The sequence below is a fragment of the Schistocerca gregaria genome, chromosome 10, assembly GCF_023897955.1.
Source record: "Schistocerca gregaria isolate iqSchGreg1 chromosome 10, iqSchGreg1.2, whole genome shotgun sequence".
Lineage (NCBI taxonomy): Eukaryota > Metazoa > Arthropoda > Insecta > Orthoptera > Acrididae > Schistocerca > Schistocerca gregaria.
Genome location: NC_064929.1, coordinates 29,421,454 through 29,438,293, shown reverse-complemented (window position 1 = coordinate 29,438,293; position 16,840 = coordinate 29,421,454). Strand labels below are relative to the sequence as shown.

Genomic DNA, 16,840 nt, shown 5'->3' with positions numbered 1-16,840 from the left:
TCTACGCTTTGATCGTTCCCTGGAAGACCAGTATCAGTTTCCGAAGCTCATCTGTAGGCATTCCTTAAACTGTGTACCTTCAGAGTGTCGATTAAACACAGAAATTGCATCAGGATAGAATATAACAGTCACCATGCGGACTTTTTTCCATGGGGGTATTGTCTTAAACTGTCTACGCTTTGATCGTTCCCTGTAAGACCAGTAGCAGTTTACGAAGCACATCAGTAGCAATTCCGTAAACTTTGGACCTTCAGAGTGTTGATAAAACACAAGAATTGCATCGGCATAGAATACAATAAGCACCATGCGGACTTTTCTCCATGGGAGTAATGTCTTAAACTGTCTACGCTTTGATCGTTCCCTGTAAGATCAGTAGTTGTTTGCGAAGCACATCTGGAGGCATTCTGTAACCTGTGGACCTTCTGAGTGTTGATGAAACACAAAAACTGCATCGGCATTGAATACAATAAGCACCATGCGGACTTTTCTCCATGGGAGTAATGTCTAAAACTGTCTACGGTTTGATCGATTCCTGGAAGACCTGTAGCAGTTTCCGAAGCACATCTGTAGGCATCCGTAATCTGTGGACCTTCAGAGTGTTGATGAAACACAAACATTGCATCGGCATTCAATACAATAAGTACCATGCGAAATTTTCTCCATGGGAGTAGTGTCTTAAACTGTCTACGATTTGATTTTTCCTGGAAGACCTGTAGTAGTTTCCGAACCACTTCTGGAGGCATTCTGTAATCTGTGGACCTTCAGAGTGTTGATGAAACACAAAAATTGCATCGGCATTGAATACAACAGGCACCATGCGGACTTTTCTCCATGGGAGTAAAGTCTTAAACTGTCTACGCTTTGATTGTTCCCTTTAAGACCAGTAGTTGTTTCCGAAGCACATCTGGAGGCATTCTGTAATCTGTGGACCTTCAGAGTGTTGATGAGACACAAAAATTGCATCGGCAATGAATACACTATGCACCATGCGGACTTCCCTCCATGGGAGTATGTCTTATACTGTCTACGCTTTTATCGATTCCTTTACGACCAGTAGTAGTTTCCGAAGCACATCTGGAGGCATTCTGTAATCTGTGTTCCTTCAGAGTGTTGATTAAACACAAATATTGCATCGGGATAGAATATAACAGTCACCATGCGGACTTCTCTAAATGGGAGTAGTGTCTTAAACTGTCTACGCTTTAATCGTTCCCTGGAGGACCAGTAGTTGTTTCCAAAGCACATCTGTAGGCATTCCGTAATATGTGGACCTTCAGAGTGTTGATGAAGCACAAAAATTGCATCGGCATTGAATACAATAATCACCATGCGGAATTTTCTCTTTGGGAGTAATGTCTTAAACTGTCTACGCTTTGATCGATTCCTTGAAAACCAGTATTAGTTTCCGAAGCACATCTGGAGGCATTCTGTAATCTGTGGACTTTCAGAGTGTTGATGAAACACAAAAATTGCATCGGCATTGAATACAATAAGCACCATGCGGACTTTTCTCCATGGGAGTAATGTCTTAAACAGTCTATGCCTTGATCGTTCCCTGGAAGACCAGTAGTTGTTTCCGATGCACATCTGGACTCATTCCGTAATCTGTGGACCATCAGAGTGATGATGAAAAACAGAAACTGCATCGGTATTGAATATAACATTCATCATGTGGACTATTCTCCATGGGAGTAATTTCTCAATTTGTCTACGATTTGGTCGATTCCTGGAAGACCAGTAGTAGTTTCCGAAGAACATCTGGAGGCATTCTGTAATCTGTGTCCCTCAGAGTGTTGATTAAACACAGAAATTGCATCGAGATAGAATATAACAGTCACCATGCGGACTTTTCACCACGGGAGAAATGTCTTAAACTGTCTACGCTTTGATCGATTCCTGGAAAACCAGTAGTAGTTTCCGAAGCACATCTGGAGGCATTCTGTAATCTGTGGACCTTCAGAGTGTTGATTAAACACAGAAAATGCATCGGGATAGAATGTAACAGTCACCTTGCGTAGTTTACTCCATGGGAGTAATGTCTTAAACAGTCTACGCATTGATCGTTCCCTGGAAGACCAGTAGTTGTTTCCGATACACATCTGGACTCATTCCGTAATCTGTGGACCATCAGAGTGATAATGAAACACAGAAACTGCATCGGGATGAATATAACAGTCACCATGCGGACTTTTCTCCATCGGAGTAATGTCTTAAACTGTCTACGGTTTGATCGATTCCCGGAAGACCAGTAGTAGTTTCCGAAGCACATCTGGAGGCATTCTGTAATCTGTGTACCTACAGAGTGTTGATTAAACAAAGAAACTGCATCGGGATAGAATATAACAGTCACAATATGGACTTTTCTCCATGGGAGTAATGTCTTAAACTGTCTACGCTTTGATCGTTCCTTTTAACACCAGTAGTTCTTTCCGAAGCACATCTGGAGGCATTCTGTAATCTGTGGACCTTCAGAGTGTTGATGAAACACAAAAATTGCATCGGCATTGAATACAATAAGCACCATGCGGACTTCCATCAATGGGGGTAATGTCTTAAACTGTCTACGCTCTGATCGTTCCCTGGACGACCAGTATTAGTTTATGAAGCACTTCTGGAGGCCTTCTGTAATCTGTGGACCATCAGAGTGTTAATGAAACACAGTAACTGCATCGGGATTGAATACAACAAGCACCATGTGGACTTTTCTCCATGGGAGTAATGTCTCCAACTGTCTACGCTTTGATCGATTCCTGGAAGACCAGTAGTAGTTTCTCAAGCACATCTGGAGGCATTCTGTAATCTGTGTACCTTCAGAGTGTTGATTAAACCAAGAAATTTCATCGGGATAGAATTTAACAGTCACCATGCGGACGTTTCTCCATGGGAGTAAAGTCTTCAACAGTCTACGGTTTTATCGTTCCCCGGAAGACCAGTAGTTGTTTCCGATGCACATCTGGACTCATTCCGTAATCTGTGGACCATCAGAGTGTGATGAAACACAGAAACTGCCTCGGGATTGAATATAACAGTCACCATGCGGACTTTTCTGCATGGGAGTAATGTCTCAAACTGTCTACGCTTTGATCGATTCCTGGAAGACCAGTAGTAGTTTCCGAAGCACATCTGGAGCATTCCGTAATCTGTGGACCTTCAGAGTGTTGATGAAACACAAAAATTGCATCGGCATTGAATACAATAAGCACCATGCGGACTTTTCGCCATTGGAGTAATGTCTTAAAGTGTCTAGCGTTTGATCGATTCCTGGAAGACCAATTGCAGTTTCCGAAGCACATCTGAAATCATTCCGTAATCTGTGGACCTTCAGAGTGTTGATGAAACACAAAAATTGCATCGTCATTGAATACAATATGTACCATGCGGACTTTTCTCCATGGGAGTAATGTCTTAAACTACCAACGGTTTGATCGATTCCTGGAAGACCACTGGTAGTTTCCGAAGCACATCTTGAGGCATTCTGTAATCTGTGGACCTTCAGAGTGTTGATGAAACACAAAAATTGCATCGGCATTGAAAACAATATGTACCATGCGGATTTTTTTCCATGGGAGTTATGTCTCAATTTGTCTACGCTTTCGTAGATATCTGGTAGACCAGTAGTAGTTTCCAAAGCACGTCTAGAATCATTCTGTAATCTCTAGATCTTAAGGGTGTTGATGAAACACAGAAATTGCATCGGGATTGAGTACAACAGGCACCGTGCGGACTTTTCTCCTAGTGAGTAATGTCTGAAACTGTCTACGCTTTGATCGATTCCTGGAAAACCAGTAGTAGTTTCCGAAACACATCTGGAGGCACTATGTAATCTCTGGACCTTCAGAGTGTTGATGAAACACAGACATTGCATCGGGATTGAATACAACATGCACCATGCGGATTTTTCTCCAAGGGAGTAATGTCTCAAACTGTCTACGCTTTGTTCGATTCCTGCAAAACCAGTAGTAGTTTCCGAAGTACAACTGGAGGCATTCTGTAATCTGTGGACCTTCAGAGTATTGATGAAACATAGGAAATGCATCGGGATTGAATACAAAAGGCACCATGCGGATATTTCTCCTAGTGAGTAATGTCATAAACTGTCTACGCTTTGATCGTTCCCTGGAAGACCAGTAGTTGTTTCCGAAGCACATCTGGATGCATTCTGTAATCTGTGGACATTCAAAGTGTTGATGAAACTCAGAAACTGCTTCGGCATTGAATACATTAAGCACCATGAGGACTTTTCTCCGGGTGCGTAATATCTTAAACTGTCTACGGTTTGATCAATTTGTGGAAGACCAGTAGTAGTTTCCGAAGCAAATCTTGAGGCATTGTGTAATCAGTGTACTTTTAGAGTTGTGATTAAACACAGAAATTGCATCAGGATAGAATATAACAGACACCATGCGGACTTTTCTCCATGGAAGTAATGTCTTAAACTGTCTACGCTTTGATCGTTCCCTGGAAGACCAGTAGCAGTTTCCGAAGCACATCTGTAGGCATTACGTAATCTGTGGACCTTCAGAGTGTTGATTAAACAGAAAAATTGCATCGGCTTTCAATACAAGAAGCACCATGAGGACTTTTCTCCACGGGAGTAATGTCTCAAACTGTCTACGCTTTGATCGATTCCTGGAAGACCAGTAATAGCTTCCGAACCACATCTCTATGCATTCCATAATCTGTGGACCTTCAGAGTGTTGATGAAACACAAAAATTGCATCGGCATTGAAAACAATATGTACCATGCGGAATTTTCTCCGTGGTAGTAATGTCTCAATCTGTCTACGCTTCGATCGTTCCCTGGAAGACCAGTAGTAGTTTCTGAAGCACATGTGGAGGCGTTCTGTAATCTGTGGACCATCTGAGTGTTGATGAAACACAGAAATTGCATCGGGATTGAATACAACAGGCACCATTCGGACTCTTCTCCATGGTAGTAAGGTCTCAAACTGCCGACCGGTTGATCGTTCCCTGGAACACCAGTTTTATTCTCCGAGCAAATCTGGAGGCATTCTGTAGTCTGTGGACCTTCATAGTGTTAATGAAATACTGAAATTGCTTCGGGATTGATGACAACAATCTCCAAGCGGACTTATCTCCAAGGGAGTAATGTCTCAATCTGTCTACGCTTTGATCGTTCCCTGGAAGACCAGTAGTAGTTTCTGAAGCACATGTGGAGGAGTTCTGTAATCTGTGGACCATCGGAATGTTGATGAAACACAGAAAATGCTTGGGGATTGATTACAACATGCACCATGCCGACTTTTCTCCATGGTAGTTATGTCTCAATCTGTCTACGCTTTGCTAGGTTTCTGGAAGACTAGTAGTATTTTCCGAAGCACATCTGGAATCATTCTGTAACCTGTGGACCTTCAGAGTGTTGATGAGACTTAGAAATTGCATCGGGATTGAATACAACATGCACCATGCGGACTATTCACCATGGGAGTAATGTCTGAAACTGTCTACGCTTTGATCGATTCCTGCAAAACCAGTAGTAGTTTCCGAAGTACATATGAAGGCATCCTGCAATCTGTGGACCTTCAGAGTATTGATGAAACATAGAAAATGCATCGGCATTGAATACAATAAGCACCATGCGGACTTTTCTCCATGGGAGTAATGGCTCAATCTGTCTACGGTTTGATCGTTCCCTGGAAGAACAGTAGTAGATTCTGAAGCACATGTGGAGGCGTTCTGTAATCTGTGGACCAACAGAGTGTAGATGAGACATAGAAACTGCATCTGGACTGAACACAACAGGCACCACGAGGACTTTTCTCCATGGGAGTAATGTCTCAAATTGTCTACGCTTTGATCGATTCCTGGAAGAACCGTAGTAGTTTCCGAAGCACATCTGGAGGCATTCTGTAATCTGTTTACACTCAGAGTGTTGAGGAAACTCAAAAATTGCATCCGCATTGAATACAATAAGCACCATGCGTACTTTTCTCCATGGGAGTAATGTCTCAAACTGTCTACTGTCTGATCGATTCCTGGAAGACCAGTAGTAGTTTCTGAAGCACATCTGGAGGCATTCTGTCATCTGTGTACCTTCAGAGTGTTGATTAAACACAGAAAATGCATCGGGATAGAGTGTAACAGTCACCATGCGGACTTTTCTCCATGGGAGTAATGTCTTAAACTGTCTACGCTTTGATGGTTCATTGGATGACTAGTAGTTGTTTCCGAAGCACATCTGTAGGCATACTGTAATCTGTGGACCTTCAGAGTGTTGATGAAACACAAAAATTGCATCGGCATTGAATACAATAAGCACCATGCGGACTTTTCTCCATGGGTGTAATGTCTTAAACTGTCTACGCTTTGATCGATACCTGGAAAGCCAGTAGTAGTTTAAGAAGCACATCTGGAGGCATTCTGTAATCTGTGGACATTCAGAGTGTTGATGAAAGACGAAAATTTTATCGGCATTGAATACAATAAGCACCATGCGGACTTTTCTCCATGGGTGTAATGTCTTAAACTGTCTACGCTTTGACCGTTCCCTGGAAGACCAGTAGTAGTTTCCGAACCACATTTGTAGGCATTCCGTTATATGTGGACCTTCAGAGTATTGATGAAACACAAAAATTGCATCGGCATTGAAAGCAATATGTACCATGCGGAATTTTCTCCGTGGTAGTAATGTCTCAATCTGTCTACGCTTTGATCGTCGCCTGGAAGACCAGTAGTAGTTACCGAAGCACATCTGGAGGCATTCTATAATCTGTGGACCTTCAGAGTGTTGATGAAACACAGAAATTGCATCGGGATTTACTACAAAATTGACCATGCGGACTTTTCTCCATTGGAGTAATGTCTCAAACTGTCTACGATTTGATAGATTTGTGGAAGACCAATAGTAGTTTCCAAAGCACGTCTAAAATCATTCTGTAATCCCTAGACCTTCAGGGTGTTGATGAAACACAGAAATTGCATCGGGATTGAGTACAACAGGCACTGTGCAGACTTTTCTCCTAGTGAGTTATGTCTAAAACTGTCTACGTTTTGATCGTTCACTGGAAGAACAGTAGTAGTTTCTGAAGCACATGTGGAGGCGTTCTGTAATCTGTGGACCATCAGAGTGTTGATGAGACATAGAAACTGCATCGGGATTGAATACAACAGGCACCATGCGGACTTTTCTCCATGGGAGTAATGTCTCAAACGGTCTACGCTTTGATCGATTGCTGGAAGACCAGTAATAGCTTTCGAAGCACATCTCTACGCATTCCGTAATCTGTGGACCTTCAGAGTGTTGATGAATCACAAAAAGTGCATCGGCATTGAATACAATATGCACCATGCGGACTTTTCTCCATTGGAGTAATGTCTTAAACTGTCTACGCTTTGATCGTTCCCTGGAAGACCAGTAGTAGTTTCCGAAGCACATCTGGAGACATTCTGTAATCTGTGGACCTTCAGAGTGTTGATCAAACACAACAATTGCATCGGTATTTAATACAATAAGCACCATGCGGACTTTTCTCCATTGGAGTAATGTCTTAAACTGTCTACGCTCTGATCGATTCCTGGAAGACCAGTAGTAGTTTCCGTAGCACATCTGTAATCATTCCGTAATCTGTGGACATTCAGAGTGTTGATGAAACACAAAAATTGCATCGGCATTGAATAGAATATGTACCATTTGGACTTATCTCCATGGGAGTAATGTCTTAAACCATCTATGGTTTGATCGATGCCTGGAAGACCACTAGTAGTTTCCGAAGCTCATCTTGAGGCATTCTGTAATCTGTGGACCTTCAGAGTGATGATGAAACAAAAAAATTGCATCGGCATTGAAAGCAAAATGTACCATGAGGAATTTTCTCCGTGGTAGTAATGTCTCAATCTGTCTACGCTTTGATCGTCCCCTGGAAGACCAGTAGTAGTTACCGAAGCACATCTGGAGGCATTCTATAATCTGTGGACCTTCCGAGTGTTGATGAAACACAGAAATTGCATCGGGATTTAATACAAAATTGACCATGCGGACTTCTCTCCATTGGAGTAATGTCTCAAACTGTCTACGATTTGATAGATTTGTGGAAGACCAATAGTAGTTTCCAAAGCACGTCTAAAATCATTCTGTAATCTCTAGACCTTCAGGGTGTTGATGAAACACAGAAATTGCATCGGGATTGAGTACAACAGGCACTGTGGAGACTTTTCTCCTAGTGAGTTATGTCTAAAACTCTCTACGCTTTGATCGTTCACTGGAAGAACAGTAGTAGTTTCTGAAGCACATGTGGAGGCGTTCTGTAATCTGTGGACCATCAGAGTGTTGATGAGACATAGAAACTGCATCGGGATTGAATACAACAGGCACCATGCGGACTTTTCTCCATGGGAGTAATGTCTCAAACTGTCAACGCTTTGATCGATTGCTGGAAGACCAGTAATAGCTTTCGAAGCACATCTATACGCATTCCGTAATCTGTGGACCTTCAGAGTGTTGATGAATCACAAAAATTGCATCGGCATTGAATACAATATGCACCATGCGGACATTTCTCCATTGGAGTAACGTCTTAAACTGTCTACGCTTTGATCGTTCCCTGGAAGACCAGTAGTAGTTTCCGAAGCATATCTGGAGACATTCTGTAATCTGTGGACCTTCAGAGTGTTGATCAAACACAACAATTGCATCGGTATTTAATACAATAAGCACCATGCGGACTTTTCTCCATGGGAGTAATGTCTCAATCTGTCTACGCTTTGATCGTTCCATGGAAGACCAGTAGTAATTTCTGAAGCACATCTGGAGGCATTCTGTAATCTTTGGACCTTCAGTGTGTTGATGCAACACAAAAGTAGCATCGGGATTGAATACAACGGGCACCATGCGGACTTTTCTCCATGGGAGTTATGTCTCAATCTTCCTACGCTTTCATAGATTTCTGGTAGATCAGTAGTATTTTCCGAACCACATCTGGAATCATTCTGTAATCTGTGGACTTCAGCGTGTTGATGAAACTTAGAAATTGAATCTGGATTGAATACAACAGGCACCGTGCGGTCTTTTCTCCAAGGGAGTAATGTATCAAACTGTATACGCTTTGATTGTAACCTGGAGGACCAGTAGTAGTTCCGAATCACATCTGGAGGCATTCTGTAATCTGTGGACTATCAGAGTGTAGATGAAACACTGAAATTGCATCGGGATTGAATACAACAGGCATCATTTTGACTCTTCTCCATGATAGTAATGTCTCAATCTGCCTACATGTTGATCGTTCCCTGGAACACCAGTTTTATTCTCCGAGCCCATCTGGAGGCATTCTGTAATCTGTGGACCTTCATAGTGTTGATGTAACACTGATATTGCTTCGGGATTGATTACAATAGGCTCCAAGCGGACTTTTCTCCAAGGGAGTAATGTATCAGTCTGTCTACGCATTGATCGTTACCTGGAAGACCAGTAGTAGTTTCTGAAGCACATGTGAAGACGTTCTGTAATCTGAGGACCATCAGAGTGTTGATAAAACACAGAAACTGCATCGGGATTGAATACAACAGGCACCATGCGGACTTTTCTCCATGGTAGTTATGTCTCAATCTGTCTACGATTTGCTAGATTTCTGGAACACCAGTAGTATTTTCCGAAGTACATGTGGAATCATTCTGTAACCTGTGGACCTTCAGAGTGTTGATGAGACTTAGAAATTGCATCGGGATTGAATACAACAGACACCGTGCGAACTTTAATCCAAGGGAGTAATATCTCAAACTGTCTACGATTTGATCGTTTTCTGGAAGACCAGTATTACTTTCTGAAGCACATGTCGAGACGTTCTGTAATCTGTGCACCTTCAGAGTGTTGATGAAACATAGAAATTGCATCGGCATTGAATACAATATGTACCATGCGGACTATTCTCCATGGGAGTAATGTCTTAAACTGTCTACGCTTTGATCGTTCCCTGGAAGACGAGTAGTATTTTCCGAAGCACATCTGGAATCACCCATGCAGCCGACTTTTCCGACTTTACACGACGCTCACGCAACGCTCACGCTAGTAGAGCTTGAGAATCCTATGGGAACATTTGTACTGTTTCTAAATTAAGTGTAGGTGTGGGAGGAGGGTGCCTCCCGCGCACTACTAAAAGCACGCTTGCCACTTGTGGATGCTAATCGTTCGCTTGTATCTGCCTAGACACCTCTGCTGGTTGGGAATTATTCTACTTGCATGGCAAGGTGCGCATGTAGGTGTGTTAGAAATTCTGGAGGCGCTGGGTATCGATCCCAGTACCTCTCACACGCTAAGCGAGCGCTCTACCATCTGAGCTACGCCCACCCCCCCGTTGAATAATTGTGCTACATACAGCCATATCAACGTCACAGACACTTGCACTCCCATTATTCCGCCGATAAACACTAATCTCTATGTAACAGAGAGGGTATCTCTCAGGTTTCGTGCATTCTGTATCGAATCGTAGTTGGCCACAATGAAAGTGGCACGCATAACGTCGAAAATAGAGTACGGACACAGCTCTGAGTAAGACGAACGTGTTGTCCACTCTCTAGACTTCAATGACGTTAAGCCGTGATACCTAAGACAGATCTGCACTCGATGACACCTCGATAACAGCCGGTCCCCACACTTACATCTTGCTCTCCTTACGACAGTATACATCATATCAGTTTGTGACGCTGGTTTTGCCGCTTCTTGCGTGCCTTTATGTTCGCCGCTACATACACTTACCATGCACTGACCACAAAGCATGGAGGTGCTGGGGCTTGAACCCGAGACCTGTCACACGCTAAGCGAACGATCTGCCAAATGAGCTACGGCTGCACACACGACCAAGCCTGGCTATTCTCCATTCTTTGCGACTCTGATGTGCACGGACACGATGGTTGGTTGGTTTGTAGCATCGAAGGTACCAGAGTACATAGGCGGCGCGGACACGTTCATATACACAAGAGTTCCAAGTATTTTCGATGCTCTGGTATTACGAATGCAAATTCTGTCTGTTTTTAACGTCTTAAATTGAAAGGGCGGTCACAAATTGGTCCATTTCACTCCTTGTCGACAATCACACAGCACCTGAGGTAACAAGCACATCTCGAGCCCCAATGTGCTCTCCATTGTTCATGCCAACTCAGTGCCTCGCTCTTTGCTACTGTGTAAACCTCTTGTCGTCCAACTGCAAAACACTGGGCCACAACAAGTTTCCGCGACTCCATAGTACAGATCATACTACGAAACGCTCCCCAAACTTGGCAATCACCCATGCAGCCGACTTTTCCGACTTTACACGACGCTCACGCTAGTGACAGGCTTATTTATAGTTCGACGTCGCGCCAAAGCGAATGAGTACATTTCGCCTACGGCTTAGGCCGCTCTCCTAGTGTGGCTGCTCTGTGTCTGCAGGCAGCGAGGGGCTGCAAGCTTCCTGTGTTCGCACCTATATCACCTGCGCTTGCTTGTCAGAGACAGACTATCGCAAAACATACAACTCACTCCATGAATTGATTGCTACGGCATCTGTTTTATCAGCAGTCACAACCAGCAACACCAGTAGCAGCCGACAGCACGCAAAGAACGGGAACGTGCAGTGGGATTTACGTGAACTCGGCGCAAGGCAGATCTTTCAGACGTAGGCTTGAGAATCTTATGAGAACATTTGTACTGTTTCTAAATTAAGTGTAGGTGTGGGAGGAGGGTGCTTAGCGCGCACGAATAAAAGCACGCTTGCCACTTGTGGATGCTAATCGTTCGCTTGTATCTGCCTAGACACCTCTGCTTGTTTTGAATTATTCCACTTGCATGGCAAGTTGCGCATGTAGGTGTGTTAGAAATTCTGGAGGCGCTGGGTATCGATCCCAGTACCTCTCGCACGCTAAGCGAGCGCTCTACCATCTGAGCTACGCCCACCCCCCGTTGACTAATTGTGCTACATACAGCCATATCAACGTCACAGACCCTTGCAATCCCATTATTCCGCAGACAAACACTACTCTCTATGTATCAGTGAGGGTGTCTTTCAGGTTTCGTGCATTCTGTATCGAATCGTAGTTGGCCACAATGAAAGTGGCACGCATAACGTCGAAAATAGAGTTCGGACACCGCTCTGAGTAAGACGAACGTGTTATCCACTCTCTAGACTTCAATGACGTTAAGCCGTGATACCTAAGACAGATCTGCACTCGATGACACCTCGATAACAGCCGGTCCCCACACTTACATCTTGCTCTCCTTACGACAGTATACATCATATCAGTTTGTGACGCTGGTTTTGCCGCTTCTTGCGTGCCTTTATGTTCGCCGCTACATACACTTACCATGCACTGACCACAAAGCATGGAGGTGCTGGGGCTTGAACCCGAGACCTGTCACACGCTAAGCGAACGATCTGCCAAATGAGCTACGGCTGCACACACGACCAAGCCTGGCTATTCTCCATTCTTTGCGACTCTGATGTGCACGGACACGATGGTTGGTTGGTTTTGTAGCGGCGAAGGTACCAGAGTACATAGGCGGCGCGGACATGTTCATATACACAAGAGTTCCAAGTATTTTCGATGCTCTGGTATTACGAATGGAAATTCCGTCTGTTTTTAACGTCTTAAATTGAAACTTCGGTCACAAATTGGTCCATTTCACTCCTTGTCGACCATCACACAGCACCTGAAGTCACAGGCACATCTCGAGCCCCATTGTGCTCTCCATTGTTCATGCCAACTCAGTGCCTCGCTCTTTGCTACTGTGTAAATCTCTTGTCGTCCAACTGCAAAACACTGGGCCACAACAAGTTACCGCGTCTCCATTGCACTGATCACACTACGAAACGCTCCCCAAACTTGGCAATCACTCATGCAGCCGAGTTTTCCGACTTTACACGACGCTCACGCTAGTGACAAGCTTATTTATAGTTCGACGTCGCGCCAAAGCGAATGAGCACATTTCGCCTACGGCTTAGGCCGCTCTCCTAGTGTGGCTGCTCTGTGTTTGCAGGCAGCGAGGTGCTGCAAGCTTCCTGTGTTCGCACCTATATCACCTGTGCTTGCTTGTCAGAGACAGACTATCGCAAAACATACAACTCACTCCATGAATTGATTGCTACGGCATCTGTTATCAGCAGTCACAACCAGCAACACCAGTAGCAGCCGACTGCACGCAAAGAATGGGAACGTGCAGTGGGATTTACGTGAACTCGGCGCAAGGCAGATCTTTCTGACGTAGGCTTGAGAATCTTATGGGAACATTTGTACTGTTTCTAAATTATGTGTAGGTGTGGAAGGAGGGTGCTTCTTGCGGACGAATAAAAGCACACTTGCCAATTGTGGATGCTAATGGTTCGCTTGTATCTGCCTAGACACCTCTGCTGGTTGGGAATTATTCCACTTGCATGGCAAGGTTCACATGTAGGTGTATTAAAAATTCTGAAGGCGCTGGGTATCGATCACAGTATATCTCGCACGCTAAGCAAACGCTCTAACATCTGAGCTACGCCCGTCCCCCCGTTAACTAATAGTGCTACATACAGCCATATCAACGTCACAGACCCTTGCACTCCAATTATTCCGCAGACAAACACTACTCTCTGTGTATCAGTGAGGGTGTCTTTCAGGTTTCGTGCACTCTGTATCGAATCGTATTTGGCCACAATGAAAGTGGCACGCATAACGTCGGAAATAGATTTCGGACACCGCTCTCAGTAAGACGAATGTGTAGTCCACTCTCTAGACTTCAATGACGTTAAGCCGTGATACCTAAGACAGATCTGCACTCGATGACACCTCGATAACAGCCGGTCCCCACACTTACATCTTGCTCTCCTTATGACAGTATACATCATATCAGTCTGTGACGCTGGTTTTGCAACTTCTTGCGTGCCATTATGTTCGCCGCGACCAACACTTACCATGCACTGACCACAAAACATGGAGGAACCGGGGCTTGAACCCAAGACCTTTCACACGCTAAGCGAACGATCTGGCAACTGTGCTACGACTCCACACACGACCAAGCCTGGCTATTCTCCATTCTTTGCGACTCTGATGTGCACGGGCGCGATGGATGGTTGGTTTGTAGCGGCGAAGGTACAAGAGTACAGAGGCGCGGACTCGTTCATATACACAAGAGTTCCAAGTATTTTCGATGCTCTGCTATTACGAATGCAAATTCCGTCTGTTTTTAACGTCTTAAATTGAAGGGGCGCTCACAAATTGGTCCGTTTCACTCCTTGTCGTCAATCACACAGCACCTGAGGTAACAAGCACATCTCGAGCCCCATTGTGCTCTCCATTGTTCATGCCAACTCAGTGCCTCGCTCTTTGCTACTGTGTAAAACTCTTGTCGTCCAACTACAAAACACTGGGGCACAACAAGTTCCCGATTCTCCATTGCACCGATCATACTACGAAACGCTCCCCAAACTTGGCAATCACCCATGCTGCCGACTTTTACGACTTTACACGACGCTCACGCTAGTGACAGCCTTATTTATAGTTCGACGTCGCGCCAAAGCGAGTGAGCACATTTCACCTACGGCTTAGGCTGCTCTCCCAGTGTGGCAGCTCTGTGTCTGCATGCAGCGAGGGGCTGCAAGCTTCCTGTGTTCGCACCTATATCACCTGTGCTTGCTTGTCAGAGACAGACTATCGCAAAACATACAACTCACTCCATGAATTGATTGCTACGGCATCTGTTATCAGCAGTCACAACCAGCAACACCAGTAGCAGCCGACTGCACGCAAAGCATGGGAACGTGCAGCGGGATTTACGTGAACTCGGCGCAAGGCAGATCTTTCCGACGTAGACTTGAGAATCTTATGGGAACATTTGTACTGTTTCTAAATTAAGTGTAGGTATGGAGGGAGGGTGCTTCCTGCGCACGAATAAAAGCACGCTTGCCAATTGTGGATGCTAATCGTTCGCTTGTATCTGCCTAGACACCTCTGCTGGTTGGGAATTATTCCACTTGCATGGTAAGGTGCGCATGTAGGTGTGTTAAAAATTCTGGAGGCGCTGGATATCGATCCCAGTACCTCTCGCACGCTAAGCGAGCGCTCTACTATCTTTTTTTTTTTTTTTTAATAACGGTACCGGGAATCGTACCTGGGCCTCCTGGGTGAGAGCCAGGTATCGTAGCCACTGTTTTTATTATTTTTTATTGTTTTTCTGATCCATTTTTTTCTTCTGTTTTGTAAAATGCGGTAAACAATCAGGGAGAGGCAAAGTGGGCAGGGGTCGTGCAATCCGAGGCCTGGCCACAATGTCTCCCACCGTAAGTGTCACCTTGTCACCCTACCTCTTCTGCGAAATAAAGAAAAAACTGCGGCTTGACTCCGCCGCCGGTAACAGAAAAACAGAAAATAATCCGAAGACGAAATGGTGCTTCCAAACGCAGTGTAAATTAATTATGTGCATTTCATATTTATGCAGGAGAATAGGGAAATCCGTGCATTTTTCACCGCATGATTGCATTTCGCTCCTCAATCAATGTTAATAATTGATGAAGAAAATAAATTAAAATTCTTCTACCGTTGTTCTCTCTATCGTATCTTCTGTTATAATAAAAAAAAACTAGGAAATACAGTTTCGTGGAAGGCATCCGCCAATGAGACGTAACGCGCTACATCAAACGAGCTGTTATTTTCTGAATCCGACGAATTAGCAAGATGACACACTCGTAAAGTCGTCCCCGCACTAACGTCTTTTGTCTTCACTCTGGGCGGCCGATAGGAGAGTGGAATCCACCATGTCGAAAAGGGGCTGTAAGCACTCCGTCCTATATTGGCTGTGAAATGATTGTGTGGCTTAAAAGTTTGCAAAATTAGCTTTATAGCTGTTAGTCTTCTGCAGTCGGTGGTGCTGTATCATTAAATACAGAAGAAAGTCTTCTTTACTCGTTTCGTTCACATTGAAAAGATAGTAAACAGTGTGGCCTTTAAGCCAGTTTGCTGAATTTCGTTTGGTCTGCGGGTAAGGCACCACCTCCGGAGTGAGGAAGTCGGCTGGCGTTATGGTGGCAGGGCATGTTCTAGTGATGCTTGCCAACAACTGTCTTATGACCGTCCAAACATCTCGCACTGTTTCGCAGACAAATCTGTGTTCCTCGCTATCTTGTACCCGGCATATGTTGCATAAGGGTGAATCGGCCAGATGAATGGAATGGAGCCTGGCATTGGTTGCTGTTTTACGGTTCACCGTTAGATACCAAGTCGCTCGCACATGAGACGGTAAATGTCGTGAATGAATATTATCCCAAACGACCCGCCAATTGTGAGCTGGATATTTCTCTTCGATGTTATTCCGGGATGTGGACTCGATTAAAGTCTTATACAATTGCTTCACCACCGTTATTTCCTTCTCCGGAATTCTTTGTCGAGCATAACTATATTCCAAAAGGAAGTATTTTAAATGGTAAAGGTCGTGTGGAATATGATGTACATCAATCGGGGGGTTGAGGTCCGCCAGTGATATTTCGTTGAGCAGGTGAGCAGTGAGACAATGTGGAGATTTTGTCCACACCTTATACATACTGCTTAGATAGAGCGCCTGTGCCTTCTTATAAACATCAGTGAGGTTTAATCCGCCCTTCCGAGTAGGGAGCGTCAACGTAAGAAATTTTACTTTGAAGATATTGCCTCTGGTCACGAAATGGCCAAGAGCGGACAGCATTCTATTCGCAATGCCACTGGGAAGAGGCAACACTTTGGCTACATAGTTGATCTTCGAGACGATATAGGTGTTGACCAGTTCAACTTTTTGGAGAGCATTCAGTTGCCTCATACTATGCTGTTGTACACATGCCCTGACCTTGTGAAGTAAATCTCTATAATTTTCAGCAATGGTATTCTGTATCTTCCGGCGAAACTCAAGTCC

The 16,840-nt window shown here is 44.4% G+C and overlaps 1 non-coding gene across 1 annotated transcript; it reads right to left on the bottom strand.

The window, feature by feature from the left end:
- Positions 1 to 11,811: 11,811 nt before the first annotated feature.
- Trnaa-agc (transfer RNA alanine (anticodon AGC)) lies at positions 11,812 to 11,885 on the bottom strand. Its single transcript has one exon. It is a non-coding gene; the product is annotated as a tRNA-Ala (tRNA).
- Positions 11,886 to 16,840: the final 4,955 nt, after the last annotated feature.